The sequence below is a fragment of the Bubalus bubalis genome, chromosome 3 (assembly GCF_019923935.1).
Source record: "Bubalus bubalis isolate 160015118507 breed Murrah chromosome 3, NDDB_SH_1, whole genome shotgun sequence".
Taxonomy (NCBI): domain Eukaryota; kingdom Metazoa; phylum Chordata; class Mammalia; order Artiodactyla; family Bovidae; genus Bubalus; species Bubalus bubalis.
The window spans coordinates 58,268,056-58,287,235 of NC_059159.1; the positions used below are offsets into that span (position 1 = coordinate 58,268,056).

Genomic DNA, 19,180 nt, shown 5'->3' on the forward strand with positions numbered 1-19,180 from the left:
GAGAGATTTGCTAAGGGCTGAGGCATAGGGGAAATAGAAATTTCCCCTAAACTTTCACAAACCTTCAGCTATAGATTGAACAGGATCTGAGGGTCTAATATACAGTGTGGTGACTATAGTTGATAACATTGTATAATTGAAATTTGCCAAGAGAGTATAAATTAAATGTTTTTACCCTTCCATCCTTCCCATCTATCTAAATGTGTGAGGTGATTGGTGTGTTAATTAATTATATGGGAGGAGATATTTCACTATATATATTTGTATGTATATATATATATATATATATATATACACACACACACATATATCAAATCATCACAATATACACTTTATAAATATCTTACAATTTTATTTGTACCACAGCAAAGCTGGAAAAAGAGTGGATCCTACTTTAAATTTTTATGTTGAATCATATCTAATTATCTTTTCAGATAACACACAGATAGACAGTAGGATCACTGGTCATTTTCTTCTTAAAGAATGGAACTGCCTAGCTCAGGTTTCTGAAATATGTGAGACCGGGTACTTTGCAGTCAGAAGAACTCTACTTCTTTTTCTTCCACTTCTAAATTAGGTACTTCCTTTCCTAGTGAACTGGGTGTGAAAATATTCAGGGCCTCTTTACCACTATCCCACAAATCCTTTTCTGATTGTGCCTTTTTTTCCCTTCAGCCTCCATCTCTCTTTTTTCATCATCTCCTCTCCTCTGTCTCTTTTCTTCTTCAGTCTTTCTCTGTTTCTGCCGAAGGCACAATTAGCACATCTTGCATTTAGAAATGAAATCCTGCAGAGTGCACTATTATTCTATGAATAATGACTGTGCCCTAATTGCAGTAAAATTGCCACTTGGAATGGGAAGTTTAATGGGCTGCACATCTGCAAAATGAATAAATCAAAAGAAACCATTGTTGATTTTGTTTCAGGATTCCTGCAGTAAATACCAATTTTGAAAAAAGAAGTTGCTTAAATGTTTCCTTTTCAGCAGTACCTTGCAGCATTACTGAAATAATGAAGGCAAGCATTAGAATGATGGTCACTATTTTTCATGAGAGATTTTTTTTGTATACCGTTGATGATGACTTCAAGCAATTTAAGAACACTGAAATCATAAAGGTGTCTGAAAGAACATTAAAATTCTCATTGGTCAGAAAGTTTATCTGGACAAAATGGAACCCATCTGTGTGTGTGTATATGATAAACTGGATATCTATTTTTAATCTATGATTTTTTTGTCTGAATGAATGTGCGAATTTACTTCCCTTACCATTGTTTTGAAATTGTAAAAATTGAATTCTGAGGATCTTTTTATCTAGTTTCTTGTTTCTAGAACCTCATTCAAAAAATATTTATTAACCCTCTACCATATATCAGATCCTTGTAGTTACAGACACATTTCAGCCTGAATAGAATACAGTATCTATTATTACAAGCTACACCGAGCCATTTAGAAGGATATTTCTACTTTTAAGCATCTTTAGGAATAGAAATTCCACGACCTCTTCACATTACCCAAATGTTCAAAACAAGCAATTCTACTTCACGTATATGTCTATGCAACTCTAATTGTTACTAACGGATTAGAGAAAAGAAGAGAAACCGGAAAAGAAACTCTTAGCTCTCAGCTTATACACAAAGAAATTATTGCTATTTTCCTCTGCAACCAAGGAAAATAGTCTATTGAACTAACAAAAAGAATTAAAGTGCATTTGTTTCACAATTGTTTGGAATGAACTCTATTTGGCGTAGATTCAATTAGTCATTTATTTGAGGGAAATGTATTTCCATCTGTGGCCATGTCAGCTGAATCAGTTCCCGGGAGCCCACTTACTGTGATGCTTCATCTATAATTGTTTTCTTTTTTTCAGCCAGGTAAGTTTTAATATACCCAAGTTAGTCGCTATATAGTGATACGGTTATTTGTTTGCTTTTCCCCTGAAAAGATCTTAGTATTTTGTATTCCCTAAAATAAATAAGGGATATGTATAATTTTACCTAATGTAAAATCACACAGATGTGAATCTATCATGGTGGTTTAGGCAATGAATTCAATATGTATCCTAAGTGAAGAATGAGTAAAAGTGAAACCAAAGTGAAACCTACTGTCCAGTATACAGAATAATCAGGGTTGCCCAACGGTCCTTTCTGTAACAGGCACCCTAGAAGGAAGAATGGGACTATCATTTAATTTGCATTTTACAAATTTCAAAGTACCTGAAAAGACACCTCAAAGAAATATGTCTCTGTGAAGTTTTTAGCCAGCATAATGCTCAAAGACAAACACAGGGTCACAAAAGATCTCATGTACTCTAAACTGAAGCATTGATTCAGACCTAAGAAGGTGGATCAAAATTATTATTGTCCTACATGGATAATTAAAGTGAAAGTTGCTCAGTCGTGTCCAACTCTTTGCAACCCCATGGACTGTACAGTCCATGGAATTCTCCAGGCCAAAATACTGGAGTGGATAGCTGTTCCGTTCTCCAGGGGATCTTCCCAACCCAGGGATCAAACCCGTGTCTCCCACGTTGCAGCCAGATTTTTACCATCTGAGCCACCAGGGAAGCCCACATGGATAATACAAGCCACCCAAATCCCTATAGTTCTGTCTTCTTAAAGGTATTTGAGACTACAAGAGAGTCTGTGCAGCCCCTGTTTCTTTTCCACTTAACCTTGCATATGGGCTCCATTATTCAACACACTTGCCTTCTTAAAGGCTGGTCAGATTACCAACACACAGGCTTTTTCTGTTATCACAGGTACCACTTACACTGATACCAATATATGTGTGTGTGCTTAGTCACTCAGTCGTGTCCAACTTCTTTGCAATGCCATGGACTGTAGCCAGCCAGTCTTCTCTGTCAGTGGAATTTTCCAAGAAAAATGGAGCAGGTTGCCATATCCTCCTCCAGGGAACCATCCTAAACCACGGATCGAACCGGTGTCTCTGGCGTCTCCTGCCTTGGCAGGCAGACTCTTTACCACTGAGCCACTTGGAAAGTCCCCATTGACATGTATGATCATATTAACTTTCCCTTCATTGTCAATTAAAGGAACAAATTCCCCTGCCATTGAGAGGTGGTGGTGTGAAAAGAAATTCTAATAAATATAAATGTGCAATCTGATATACATGACTCAATCCACTTTAAAAATATATCTTTATGTTTTGAAGCAGTGGTAAACTTTTATTTTTTCTTTCTGCAACATCTGTTGGCTTATGCTTGCATCCTTTGTAATGCGCCTGTGTAGGAAATGAAAATTTCAATAGAAAAAGGACAAAGGTGGGCAGGAATACAGAAGAAACAGGGAAGGCATTAAAAATGTTATCAAGTTATGAATGCCAACCTTTCACCTTTTTATACAAAAAAGTAAATGTGTGTGTGAGCATGTCTGTGTATATTGTCTTCGATTCACTTGCTCTTCAAATGAGGTAAATACAAGATTATTTTTAAATTATGTATCACAGCCAAAAGTACAACTGATGTCTAAAGTACAGGCTTAGTGCTACATGACTCGCCCTGCCCCTCTTCCTTCTTGCTCTTTGCAGCAAACGCCCATTCTTCTGGAAGAATAGCTCCTTAGGGAGTAGATTTAGTCCCTCTTTTCAATCTCCTTTAAGTATTTTTGAATCCTCTCCAATTGCTTCCTTTTTTTAGGGCTTTGTGTGACTCAAGGATTCTCAGTGATATATTCTCTAGGGATATGTACATACAAACCAGTTAAGTGCCTTTCCTGGTCTCCTCTTGGCCAGTAACTTAGTCTGATTGCTTTTGGTGCTGCATGTTGGGAGTCCTGGAATAGTTTCACAGCAAATTAAGGATGCTGAGAAGGTGCTGGTGGCAGGGAAAGAGGCAGTTAATGTTCTTGTGCGCGTGTTCAGTTAGTCCATGTCCGACTCTTTGCCACACCAGGGACCATAGCCCGCCAGGCTCCTCTGCCCATGGGATTTTTCAGGCAAGAATACTGGAGTGGGTTGCCATTTCCTCCTCCAGGGGATCTTTCCAACTCAGGGATTGAACCTCTGTCTCCTGCATCTCCAGAATTGGCAGGGCACAATGAGGAACTCTGGGCCTGTTTTTAAGGAACTTAAAAACTTCTTCCTTTAAAAAAAAAAAAAAAGAAAAGAAAACCCTAATGGTTCCCATAGGGAATGGTTGTAAACCTTGGCACCCCTAAGTTTTTCTTTTATATAGGGATAGGCAGAATCTGTGCTTTAAGCACTTTAAAGAATAACTATAAAATAAGAGAGAGCCTAAAATTAATCAAATAAATAATGTGAAAGTGTGGCAGGCATATTAGAATCTGCCATCTTAACACTTTCAGTGTCCCTAAAACTTTTTTACAGATCAGGGAACTGAGGCCCAAAACTCACCCAAGTTCACACAATAAGTTGTAGAACTGGGATTTGATCTAAGAATCAAATACTCACTACCCAAGAGACAATCTCTAAACCTGAAGCCAATAAAGCAGTAAAAAATAAAGTGATATAAATACATAAACATTTAAAACCTATATTCATGAAAGATTATAAACAAAATTGGACATTGACAAACAAAAAAAATTCCATTGTACCATATGTTTTGTAAAGGAGTAAAGTGCATTTTAATATTTGATTTGTACTGAAAAGGAGGAAGCTAAATTCTATTTCTTTTCCATATTTAGCAAATAGACTTCTAATGTCTAGAGTTAGTATCATTTGAAAGGAATTAAATTCTGGTGGTTTTAGAGATTATCCAGGGAGACCTATAAGAAGGTATAAAATCTAGAAAGCTAGCACATTAGAATGAGGAGAAACTAAAGATATTAAATTAAGCCAGGAATTAAGCAACGGCAACAAAATATACAGACCATAGACTATTAAATCCTTGTAAATGGGTTATGAATGGCCTTCTCAAAATATTTATATCATTACAACAAAGACTTTCAAAAAACTTATTCTCATATAGTTCTTGTATATAGCTGATAGCTTCTTAACAGAACACAGCTTCATAAATGCATTTCTACATTGTATAGGAATGAATATGAAAATTGAGCTAGGTACAAGGTAAATGTACAAAATCAGTAAACAACTTACCTATTTACAGAATGCAATGGATAAGAAAAATGCTTATTTCATAATTGCAATGAAGTAGAGAAAAACCTGGCAATAATTTTAACTTAGACTACATGGCATCTGTATCAAAGAAATCTGTAAATACTATTGAGAGATGTTAAACAAGACTAAACTCTAACATAGCATTGTAAATTAACTATGTTTTAATAAAAGATTATTAAATAAATAATGAGAAAAAAAGACTAAACTTTGGAAAGTCTATCTAAATTAATAGATGAAATGTTTAAATATGATAAAATAACATGTCAATAAATGTATTTGTTAAAATTTAGTTCTCTTTAAGTTTTATATACATATATAATTCATCATTTCATTGTATATACATAAGATTTTGGTAATTTGTCTAACTTATTCTCAAGTTAAATTGAAGAATACATATATAATCACTATCTGAAAGAGGAGTTTATCAACCTAAAGCCAATAAAGCAATATCACTGTCCGAGAGAGGATTTCATCAACCTAATGCCAATAAAGCAGTAAAAATCAATGAATAAAAATACATAAATATTTAAAGCATATATACAGAAAGCATTTATAAACAAAATGGTAACATCAACAAACTGGAGAAACTATGCCAAAAGCATAACTGTGATAAATTGTCAAGATAGGCACTGAAGAAAAAGGAAGCTGGATCCGCCAGTTCTAGTGCCTCGCTGACTGAGGAAGGTTGAATCCATGGCACTTTGGGGGTGGCCAAAGCTCCCGTGGAGTTGCAGGTAGTCTTCAAGCAGAAACAGAGAGGTGCTGATGACTGAGCTGGGAAGCTGTAAGCTTGTCTTGCAGCTGTCCACGTAACTGCAGGTGAACTCGGAGAGGGTGGAAGAAGATAGAGCAGGGGAAATTCAGCAGTGTCTCTACAAAGAAGTGTCTTGATTACAGAATTTAATGAAAAATGCTGGAGAAAAACCGTGTGCAGAGAACAATGACTATTACGGAACAAAAAAAGTGCATAGGTTAAACATTGGAAGGAACTACAGCAAAACATTAAAAGTGAATGTCTTGGACTCTAGGACTATCACGAAATTTCATTTATAATTGTTTTGGCAATAATATGGGCTTCCCAGATGTCTCAGTGGCAAAGAATCTGCCTGCCAAGTAGAAGACTTGGATTCGATTCCTGAGTCAAGATCCCCAGGAGAACGAAATGACAAGTCACTCCCGTATTCTTGCCTGGGAAACCCCATGGACAGAGGTGCCTGGTGGGCTACAGTCCATGGAGTTGTAGAGTTGGACATGACTTAGCAACTAAATAACAACAGCAATAATATAGAAATAAGAATTGTCATAATTATTGCTGTTGTTAATTTTGTTTTGTTTAGAGCAGGTGTTGGCAAACTACAACTCAGTTTTTATTTTTGCAAAAAGAGTTTTATTTGATGCATAACCACAATCATTCATATACATATTTTCTATGGCTGATTTCCTTCAACTAAAGAGTCAAGTGGTTGCAACAAAGATTGAAAATATAATATATTTATTTTCTGGATTTTTACAGAAAATTTTGCTGATGCCTAGTTTAGAATAATATACTGAACTAATAAGATAATTTGGGCACAATTTGAGTATTTTGGGGGAAAGAAAATGGACAAGGCACACTGCTTTTATGTAACGCACATTGTGGCATAAATTTAAGAAGCACAAAGGTAGAGATATAAAGTACTCAAAATATCCTTTCAGGTAATAATCAAATTCAACTTTTCTATTCCATACTTTGGCTGTTAATCTTTTATAGTACAGTCTGGGAAAATTTGAGACCATCAACCATTCCTCTTGAAACAGTTCAATCAGTGCTTGAGTTTCAAATCAATACTATCTTGAAATTATGTGAAGACAATGAAGTGGCCCACTAGCAAATTGCTTTTCAAATTGAGTTTGAAAAGCTTCAATTAAATGGCATCATTAAGAAAAGTGGGACCCTAAATATCTAATAAAATGGAGCAGCACTCCTATGAGAAATTTGTAATTCCAGGACTAAAGCTGAGAAAGTACAAGGTGAACCTAGGAATGTTTTAGTGCCTGAAAGTAAGAAAGTGTTCAAAAACTACTTAGAACATTTCAAATGGATGCAAGAGCTGAATTGATGAGTCTGGCTGAATTTGAGACAATTTGAGCATGAAAAATAATGATGGCAATGGAGTATAATATGAGTAAAAAAAATACATGAACCCATAGTGAAAGTGAAAGTGAAGTTGCTCAGTCATGTCTGACTCTCTGCGACCCTGTGGACTGTAGTCTACCAGGCTCCTCTGTCCATGGGATTCTCCAGAAAAGGATACTAGAGTGGGTTGCCATTTCCTTCTCCAGGGGATCTTCCTGACCCAGGGATCGAACCTGGGTCTCCTGCATTGCAGGCAGACGCTCTACCCTCTGAGCCACCAGGAAAGCCCACCATAACAATACCAAAAAATGGGAATGTGTTAGTCACTCAGTTGTGTCCGACTCTTGCTTTTCTTCATAGAATGCCAGCTAAGATATGTGGAAGAAATGATAGAGTTAGAATATAACCATTTTGATACCACCAATATAATAATTAATTCAGGCAAGGATCATCAAGGATGCTAAAATTACTTAGTGTAAGATTGTTAAAGAGCAGCATATTTCATCCTCTCAAAGTATCACTCTACAGATTGCTTGTTAAATGACAGAGAATGGATAGTTTCATATTAGAAAGACCAGACATTAATCTGACCTGAATCAAATAGTTAAATTTGGGGCCCCATTAGTAGAATAAATTGACAGTCTGTGCCTTCTAATATGATTCAGGACATTACATAATATCATCTATGCAGTATTCTTACCAATAATGTTTACTGTGAATTTAATCATGGAGAATCAATCAGGCAAGTCCAGAAGATGGGGTATTGTACTAGTCAATGGATCTAAATTATTGTTCTAGATTAAAGGAGATTATTTTGGTTGAATAGGAATCAACACAACACATGTACTCTGGATTCTGGACATGGGGGTGAACAGATATAAAGGGCATTTGGGAAAATTTAAAGATAAATTTTATTTTAGATAACATTATTATATCCATCTTAAATTTCTTGACGTAATAGAATTGTGGTTATATAGTATAATGTTCTTGTTCATGGGATATAGATGCTGAAGTGTTTAGGGGTTAAGTGTTGTGGTATCTGCTGTGTATTGCACATAGTTCATAAATGAGAGTAAAGTGGGGAAATTTAGTAAAAATGGTAATATTTATTAAAAATTATATTTATTTAAATTACTTTTATTATTTAAATTGCATTTGTTTGTTTTGTAATAGCATTAATTGCAAATGTTTATCACACTACTATGTCTAAGGATGTTTGCTAAGTATTAGATCATGAAGAGGCACAGACAATGGAATCTACTTCTCAAGAAGGCATCTATTTGCATGGCAACATTTCCCAGTTATTATATTTTGGATGCTAAATAGATAACTCCAGAAATAGGTATGGAAAGAGTTCAGGGAGAAAGTAGTTTCTGGGGCTGAACTAATTTGATAGACTACAAATGGTGAGTCCTGAAGGAACCCACCATTCACTGTGATGAAAAGCTCCAACTGAAAACTTACACTTGCTTTTCATGGTAAAATCTCTGAAATCAAAATTCTGATGAGCTCACCAGTACTAAATTTCATGTTTATTGTCTTATTCTTAAAATCTTATATCATTGGAGAAGGAAATGGCAACCCACTCCAGTGTTCTTGCCTGGAGAATCCCAGGGACAGAGGAGCCTGGTGGGCTGCCGTCTATGGGGTCGCACAGAGTCAGACACGACTGAAGTGACTTAGCATCTTATGATATAAGATTCTTAAAATCTTATATCATACTTCTGGTCAAATATAGAAAGAATAAAAATTAAAAAGTGAGTCTTCTAATCCATTGCTGTCTGGACAACCCTCACAAATGGATTTATTTCTTATCTGCTAAGAGATATACAGCAGGTTGCTCTGATACTTTGCTGGATTTTAGCAACATTTCCTCACTTTTGTGCCTTCATTTATCACAGGAGACTAGAGGCCTAAAAACTACATTGCTCAGATTCCCTTGCCTTCTAATTAGGTTCTTCCAATTGAAGACACTGCAGGCATATTGGAGGGCAGGAGAAAAGAAGCCAGATCCTCCTGGTTGATTCCTTAGACAACAGAAGCCCAAGCTCTTGAGGTCTCGCTCAGGTAGAGTTCTGAGAGGTGCGGTGGCAGCGGTGACCAGGAAAGCTCCACAGCTCGGGGCTACCTGCTCTGGCTCTGGTGGGAGTGGCCTGGCAGCTGTAGACACCAGTGTCTCAGTAGGATAGTCCCTGTGGCCTTGGTGTCTGTGATGATGGCAGCTCAGTGTATCTTGGGACTTACAGCAGCGTCAACAGAAGAGCAGTGTCTTAGCTTTCTGCCAAGGATGGAGTTCCAACAACAGCAGTGGATGCGCCAGCAAACTCAATGACACAGCAGGGAATTTGAGTAACACAATTTTCCCATTTGCTCCTTCACTCCTATTAGGAAATAGAGGCTTTCTATCATTACCAATGTCTGAGCAAACTAAAGTTTTCTTTTCTCCTCTAGTCATTCCAACACTTAAATGCTGTATTAAATTCTCCCTACCTAGACTTCCTGGAGCCATTCCTCTTTTGTTTTTGGACTGGACACGGACTGACACATTGGTGAATTTAATCATTTTTGTATAGCTGGGCTTCAGGACTTGGCGTTCTAGGAGCAGCAGATTTTAGGTTTAATCCAATACCTTTGTATTTATGACTGCCTCTTAGATGTATTTAAGAAACTGAAATCTGATTGATTCATTTAGATGGTTTTCTGATGCATTTTCTGCTGATGGCATCAGCAACATGAGGTAAGAGGAAAGCTTTGACGCATGACAGCAGCAGACGTGGTGGTGGGTTTTGCTGGATGACACCCATAGACCTTTGGTAATTACTCCTGACAACAAGTATTTAGCACCATCAAAGTGCTAATACTGAACTATATGACTTCCCACTAATTATCTCATGTGTCTTCCCCTTACCCTTAACAAAAACCCCTCAGTCCCACAGTCTAATGAGTATTATTATTTCCTCCTTAGAGGGAGAACAATTTGGCCACTTGCAATAGAATATCTTGGGATCATATGACTTAGAAATCTGACCACTGGGCATACATCTTGAGAAAACTGTATTTCAAAAAGATATATGTATCCCAATGTTCATTGCAGCACTATTTACAATAGTCAGGACATGAAAGCAACCTAGATGCCCATTAACAGGTGAATGAATAAAGAAATTGTGGTACATACAATGGAATATTGCTGCTGCTGCTGCTGCTGCTAAGTCGCTTCAGTCGTGTCTGACTCTGTGCGACCCCATAGATGGCAGCCCACAAGGCTCCCCCGTCCCTGGGATTCTCCAGGCAAGAACACTGGAGTGGGTTGCCATTTCCTTCTCCAATGCATGAAAGTGAAAAGTGAAAGTGAAGTTGCTCAGTCGTGTCCGACTCTTAGCGACCCCATAGACTATAGCCTACCAGGCTCTTGTATCCACGGGATTTTCCAGGCAAGAATACTGGAGTGGGGTGCCATTGCCTTCTCTGACAATGGAATATTACTCAGCCATAAAAAGGAACAAAACTCAATCAGTTCTAGTAAGGTTCAGTTCAGTCGCTCAGTCGTGTCCAACTCTTTGCGACCCCATGAATAGCAGCATGCCAGGCATCCCTGTCCATCACCAACTCCCAGAGTTCACCCAAACTCTTGTCCATCGAGTCGGTGATGCCATCCAGCCATCTCATCCTCTGTTGTCCCCTTCTCCTCCTTCCCCCAATCCCTCTCAGCATCAGAGTCTTTTCCAATGAGTCAACTCTTCGCATGAGGTGGCCAAAGTCCTGAAGTTTCAGCTTTAGCATCATTCCTTCCAAAGAATACCCAGAACTGATCTCCTTTAGAATGGATTGGTTGGATCTCCTTGCAGTCCAAGGGACCCTCAAGAGTCTTCTCCAACACCACAGTTCAAAAGCATCAATTCTTCAGCACTCAGCTTTCTTCACAGTCCAACTTTCACATCCATACATGACCACAGGAAAAACCATAGCCTTGACTAGACGGACCTTTGTTGGCAAAGTAATGCCTCTGCTTTTGAATATGCTATCTAGGTTGGTCATAACTTTCCCTCCAAGGAGGAAGCGTCTTTTAATTTCATGGCTGCAATCACCATCTGCTGTGATTTTGAAGCCCCAAAAATAAAGTCTGACACTGTTTCCACTGTTTCCCCCTCTATTTGCCATGAAGTGATGGGACCAGATGCCATGATCTTAGTTTTCCTGAATGTTGAGCTTTAAGCCAAGTTTTTCACTCTCCTCTTTCACTTTCATCAAGAGGCTTTTTAGTTCCTCTTCACTTTCTGCCATAAGGGTGGTGTCATCTGCATATTTGAGGTTATTGATATTTCTCCCGGCAATCTTGATTCCAGCTTGTGCTTCTTCCAGCCCAGCGTTTCTCATGATGTACTCTGCATAGAAGTTGAATAAGCAGGGTGACAGTATATAGCCTTGACGTACTCCTTTTCCTATTTGGAACCAGTCTGTTGTTCCATGTCTAGTAAGGTAGATGAGCCTAAAGACTGTCCTACAGAGTGAACTAAGTCAGAAAGAGAAAAACAAATATTGTATATTAACACACACACACACACACATATATATATATATATATATATATATATAATCTAGAAAAATGATACTGATGAACCTATCTGCAGGGCAGGAATAGAAATGCAGCTATAGAGGACAGATCTGTGAACATGATGGTGGAATGGTGAGGGTGAACATGTGGAGAGTGTGCCATTGACATATATACACCACTATGTGTAAAGTAGATAGCTAGTGGGAAGCTATTCTGTATCACAAGAGCTCAGCTTGGTGCTCTGTGATGACCTTGAGGGGTGGGATGGGGGGGTATGGAAGGGAGACTCAAGAAGGAGGTGATATCTGTATACTTACAGCTGATTCTTGTTGTTGTACAGCAAAAACCAACTCAACATTGTAAAGCAATTATCCTCCAATTGAAAAAAGAATATGTTGGGGTGCTTATTAAAAATCTGGTTCTAGGAACTTACTGTACATTTGCTGAAAAAGAATCTCTGTGGATGGCACCTGGGAGTCCTAGGTGATTCTATGCACTCCCCTAATTTGAGAAACACCATCAGAGAGAAGTAACTTGCTCAAGCTCAGAGTATTAGAGATACCATTTGAACTTGTTGGTCTGACTTGAAATCCCATATTTCTCCTACTCACCCCATTGCGTAGTCCCGTCATCTAAGGGAAGGAATTGTTGACAAAGATGAGAAGGCCACATGCTCTCAAGTATTATATTAATGTTCTCCATGTGATGAATGTTTTGAAGTTCCAAGGTATTTTCATCCAGCTTTCTCATTTAACAAACCACAATATGGTTTGATTAAACAAAGGCTTTTTCTTCAAATTTATTCCAAGTACTGCTTCATATTTCTCTTCTCTGGGCAAGTGATGAAATAACACAAATTGTTCATCATTAAACATATTCTGGAGGACACCCCATGTCAACTTACTATACTTACTGGATCTGAAATGGAGGGCAACTTACCTCTGTATTCATTTCTCCAATGACCTACTTGTTATTTGTTGCTTTGACTTTTTCTTCTAGTATTGCATTTAATGTAACAGTCTTGATTAATTTCAATTCAGCAGACACTTACTGGGAGCCTACGTTTTCCATGTTGTCTTAGGCCCTGTGAGGGATACAGACTCTGCTCCTAAGGATCATGTTCTCCAAAGCTCCTGTTGGCGGGGCCTCATGTCCATGCCTTGATGCTTTTGGAATGAAATCAATAAAAATCTCCCTTTCATCTTTAAAATTATCCAAATTGACAGCCTGTGGCTCAGCTTTTTCTCAATTAAGAGGTCAATGAAAATGTCACAAGATATGCTGGGCAAGGAAATTGAAGTTTCCCATGTTAAATGTAATTGATGCTGAGGATGTCGCAAAACAAATCCCTTTTTATGACACATTTCCCAGGAGTGGGACCACAAGCTGATTCATTTGTCTTTCCAGTGTGTAAAGGTAAGCACGTTCTTTTCAGAATCAGAAAATGTCTGCAGTAAGAAAGTCTCATTTTCAAGGAAGAGATTACCACAGCACCTTGCCTTATAGAGGTGTTGGGATGGTTTTAAATAAGGTTTTGCATTAAAAATGCTCAGGACAGTTTCCAGCAAAGTATAAGAGATCAATAAGGTGAGTTATTTGAAAACTGAGGGCTGTGCTTGATAGGAAGCATTTTTAAAATGCAAGAACAAACTTATAAAACATTTAATAAACATTTCAACACACATTTATGGAATGCACTTATGGGGGAGAATAAAAATCAGACCTGATTTTAACTTACTATCCAGTTGCTTACTATCTAGCTTTATACAAATATGTACATAAATAACTATTACCTAAAGCCGCAGTCTACCAACTTTTTGAAACCAGGGATCAGTTTTGCGGAAGACGTTATTTCCATGGAGGGATTGTTTCAGGATGATTCAAGCACCTTACACTTAATTTCTATTATTATTGTATCAGCTCCACCTCAGATTATCAGACAGGTTGGGGATAGACAGATAGATAGACAGATTAGAGGTTGGGGACCCCTGGCCTAAAGCATTACTTTTAATGACCTTAAATGAGGACATATTTAAATAGTGATGATAAATTAAAAAATATATATATATTTATATTTAGCTTTATAGTTTAAAGTGCTTTCACAAACATTTTCTCACTTAATCCTCACAATAATTGTGTGAGGCAAATATTCATAGAAATAACTGAGCAATGATGAATTGATTTGTCTGTGGTTCAGAGCTTTGAGGGGTCAGAACTAGGATCAAACCTAATTCATTCCAAGGTTAAATTTGGGTAAATGATATCAGAAAGAAGTATGGACTGTCCATGAATTTTAAGAAACAGTTCTAAGGAAAAAATGGAGACCATTTTTTCAGATTAAAGAGTCTGGCTTTTTAATTTGCCAAACAATGTACAAACAAAGAAGTGATCTTGTTCTCTAGACTTTTTACATCTTCCAACAAATCATCCTACACTGCCTGTTAATAAACCACCATAAAGTTCCTAACTCTTATTCAAGTGTGATTGATGGCTGAGGAATGTTATTATGAAAATAATAAGCTAATTTCATTAATTAGTTGATAATATCTCAACTGAGTCTACTAATTGGAAAATTAGCTTGGAAATGTTGGTCAAAAATAAATCACACTGATACAGTCTTACTGTTTTGGACCTAGTTAATAGAATTAAACATTTAAATCATTATATTTTCTAATTAAGCATCATCCTAGGACACCCTTAGAGAGAACACTGAGAGGAGGGATATACTGTTAAATTTTCAAGTCAGTAGTATTTAAACTATGGATAATGTAGAGGAAGGGAGGGAGGGAGGAAAAGAGGACAGAGAGAGAGAGAGACAGAGAGGAGGGGATGGAGGGAAAGGGAGAGAAGGAAAGAGAGAGAAAACGTCTATCTTTAAATTCATAGTCCATGATGCCTGTTATATAGATGCTTAAAACCGAGTTTCTGGAGAAAAAACTAAATCACAGTACTATCAAACGACCGCACAATTGCACTCATTTCACATGTTAGCAAGGTCATGCTCAAAATCCTCCAAGATAGACTTCAACAGTATTTGAACCAAGAACTTCCAAATGTACAAGCTGGATTTAGAAAAGGCAGAGGAACCAGAAATCAAAATGTCAGAATCAGTTGGGTCATAGAAAAAGCAAGAGAATTTCAGAAAAACATCTACTTCTGCTTCACTGACTACCCTAAAACCTTTGACTGTGTGGATCACAACAAACTGTGGAAAATTTTTTAAGAGATGGGAATACCAGACCACCTTACCCACCTCCTGTGAAATCTGCATGTAGGTCAAGAAGCAACACCTAGAATCGGACATGAAACAATGGATATGGAACAAAAATTGAGAAAGGAGTATGTCAAGGCTCTATATTGTCACCCTGTTTATTTAACTTACATCTCGCGAAATGACAGGCTGGGTGAATCACAAGATGGAATCAAGATTACTGGGAGAAATATTGATAACCTCAGATATGCAGATGACACCACCCTTATGGCAGAAAGTGAAGAGGAACCAAAAAGCCTTCTGATGAAGGTGAAAGAGGAGAGTGAAAAAAGCTGGCTTAAAACTCAACATTCAGAAAACTAAGATCATGGCATCCAGTCTTATCATTTCATGGCATGTTTCATGGAGAAACAATGGAAACAGTCAAAGACTATTTTCTTGGGCTCCAAAATCACTGTGGGTGGTGGCTGCAGCCATGAAATTAAAAGATCCTTTCTCCTTGGAAGAAAAGCTAGTCACACCTGAACACCGTATTAAGAAACAGAGACATTAATACAAAGGTCTGTATAGTCAAAGCTATGGTTTTTCCAGTTGTCACATACAGATGTGAGAGTTGGACCATAAAGAAGGCTAAGCACTAAAGAACTGATGCCTTTGAATTGTGGTGTTGGAGGACTCTTGTGAGCCCCTTGGAATGCAAGGAAATCAAAGCAGTCAATCCTAAAGGAAATCAACCCTGAAAATGCATTGGAAGGACTGATGCTGAAGCTGAAGCTCCAATACTTTGGCCACCTGATGAGAAGAGCTGACTCATTGGAAAAGATGCTGGTATTGGAAAAGATAAAAGGCAGGAGGAGAAGGGGATGACAGGATGAGACAATTTGATGGCATCACTGACTCAGTGGACATGAGTTTGAGCAAGCTCCGGTAGATGTTGAAGGACAGGGAAGACTGACATGCTATGGTCCATGGAGTCTCACAGAGTCGGACATGACTGAGTGTCTAAACAACAAAAATTGCTTTTACTTACTTTAAACTAGTAGAGAACTTCTGTGAAAATATTATAAACAATAGATTTTTAATTCTCCCCTATCTTTAGCCTTTCCTGGTGGCTCAGACAATAAAGAAAAGAAAAAGAAGAAAGTGAAGTTGCTCAGTCATGTCCGACTGCTTGTGACCCTATGGACTGTAGCCTACCAGGCTCCTTTGTCCATGGGATTTTCCAGGCAAGAGTACTGGAATGGGTTGCCATATCCTTCTTCAGGAGACAATAAAGACTCTGCTTGCAATTCAGGAGACCTGGGTTCAATCCCTGGGTTGGGAAGATCCCCTGGAAAAGGGAATGGCAACCCAATCCAGTATTCTTGCTTGGGAAATGCCATGGACAGAGGAGCCTGATGGACTAGTCCATAGGATCGCAGCTAGTTGGACATGACTGAGTGACTAACACTTTCACTTTCAGTTATCTTTAGCCTACCTGAAACAATAAAGGAATAAACTGTTGATCTCCCTTCACAATAAAATTAAGAAGTAACTATAAATTCACTGACTCTGAAGACAACTTGACAATAATGGACATAGCAACTAAAGATTGATAAATGATTCAAATGTAAGTTAAAATTCATGTAGCTCAGCCTTGGAGCATTATCTCAATATAGCAGCCAGAAACAATTAAAAATTATTTCATTTGTAAGCTATTTTCTTTCAGAAAAGTCTATCTCTTCCATTTGTAATCTGTATTTCTTTAATCTCTTCTAAGAGGTTAATCTCTTGCTTCCCTGGTAGCTCAGCTGGTAAAAAATCTGCTGCTAGTGTACGAAACCTCAGTTCAATTCCTGGGTCAGGAAGATCCCCTGGAGGGTGGCATGGCAACCCACTTCAATATTCTTGCCTAGCAAATCCGCATGGACAGAGGAGCCTGGCGGGCTATAGTCCATGGGGTCGCAAAGAGTCAGATATCACTGAGTGCCTAAGCACAGCACACTGCAAACTCTTAGAAGACTTCAGCCCTAGAGTTGACCCCTCTCTTTCCTACATCCACATCTCTAAGGGGATAAATCTAATATGCACGAAAAAATTAGTGCTAACATCTTAATATGCTCTTGATCCTACAACCCTCCTCCAACTATTCATCATTTCTTTACCTTTCTACTAGAGAAAATTCTTTTCTTAGTTTTTCCCTTTTCCCAGCTTTATTGAGATATAATTAATGTATAATATTATGTAAGTTTGAGATATACAAGGTGATAATTTGATACATGTATATATTGTGAAATGTTCACAATAATAAGGTCAGTTAACATATTCTTCACCTCACATAGTTACCATTTTGACATTATTTGTATGGTGAGAATATTAAAGCTCTAATTTCAAAGCCACTAAAGTAAAAAATATGATACTGTTAACTATAGCCACCAGAGAAGGCAATGGCACCCCACTCCAGTACTCTTGCCTGGAAAATCCCATGGATGGAGGAGCCTGGTGGGCTACAGTCCATGGGGTCGCTAAGAGTCGGATATGACTGAGCAACTTCACTTTCACTTTTCACTTTCATGCATTGGAGAAGGAAATGGAAACCCACTCCAGTGCTCTTGCCTGGAGAATCCCAGGGACGGGGGAGCCTGGTGGGCTGCCGTCTATGGGGTCGCACAGAGTCGGACAAGACTGAAGTGACTTAGCAGCAACTATAGCCACCATGCTGCATCCGGAAGTTAATCATCTTAAAATTGGAAGTGTTTAGCCTTTGATTGGTGTTCCCCACTCCCTTTACCCCTCATCTCCTACAACCACATTTCCACAGTCAGCTTCATGAGTTCAGCTTTTTTCGATTCCACAGCAGTGCTTGTCTTTCTGTGACTTGTTTCACTTAGCATGTGCTCTCAAACTCCATCCATACTGTCAGAGATGGCAGGACTTCCTTCCTTTTTATGGCTGAATGCTATTTCATTTTATATGTATTACCATATCTTCCTTATCCCATTCATCATCAACAGGCACTTAGGGTGTTTCCCTGCCTTGGCTATTATGGAAAAAGCTGCAATGAACAGCTTAACATGGGAGTTGCAGAGATCTCTTTGAGATGGTCATTTCACTTCCTTGGAATATAAAACCAGACATGGGATTGCTGGGTCATATAGTAGTTTTATTTTCCATTTTTCAGGAACCTCGGTACTGTTTTCTATAGTGGCTGCACTTACTTACATTCTCAATAAGAGTGCACCATACTTTACTCAACACTTGTTATCTCCTGTACTTTTGATGATAGCCATTCTAACAGGTGTGAAGTGATATCTTATTATGGTTTGATTTGCATTTCCCCAAGGATTAGTAATCAGTTCTGTTCAGTCACTCAGTCATGTCCGACTCTTTGTGACCCCATAGACTGCAGCATGCCAAGCTTGCCTGTCCATCACCAATTCTTGGAGCTTACTCAAACTCATGTCCATCGAGACGGTGATGCCATCCAATCATCTCATCCTCTGGAGTCCCCTTCTCCTCCTGCCCTCAATCTTCCCCAGCATCAGGGTCTTTTCCAATGAGTCAGTTCTTCACATCACGTGGCCAAAGTACTGGAGTTTCAGCTTCAGCATCAGTCTTTCCAATGAATATTCAGGACTGATCTCCTTTAGGATGGACTGGTTGGATCTCCTTGCTGTCCAAGGCACTCTCAAGAGTCTTCTCCAACATCACAGTTCAAAAGCATCAATTCTTCAGTGCTTGGCTTTCTTTATAGTCCAACTCTCACATCCGTACATGACTACTGGAAAAACCATAGCTTTGACTAGATGGACCTTTGTTGGCAAAATATTGTCTCTGCTTTTTAATATGCTGTCTAGGTTGGTCATAGCTTTTATTCCAAGGAGGAAGCATCTTTTAACTTCATGGCTGCAGTCACCATCTGCAGTGATTTTGGAGCCCCCCAAAAGAAAGTCTGTCACTGTTTCCATTGTTTCTCCATCTATTTGCCATGAAGTGATGGGACTGCATGCCATGATCTTAGTTTTCTGAATGTTGAGTTTTAAACCAACTTTTTCACTCTCCTCTTTCACTTTCATCAAGAGGCTGTTTAGTTTTTTGTTTTCTGCCATAAGTGTGGTGTCATCTGCATATCTGAGGTTGTTGGTATTTCTCCTGACAATCTTGATTCCAGCTTGTGCTTTATCCAGCCTGGCATTTCACATGGTGTACTCTGCATATAAGTTAAAT

At 38.3% G+C, this 19,180-nt stretch overlaps 1 non-coding gene across 1 annotated transcript; it reads right to left on the bottom strand.

Moving 5' to 3' along the window:
- Nucleotides 1–7,422: 7,422 nt before the first annotated feature.
- Nucleotides 7,423–7,495, bottom strand: TRNAC-GCA. Its single transcript has one exon. It is a non-coding gene; the product is annotated as a tRNA-Cys (tRNA).
- Between the last annotated feature and the right edge of the window lie 11,685 nt (nt 7,496–19,180).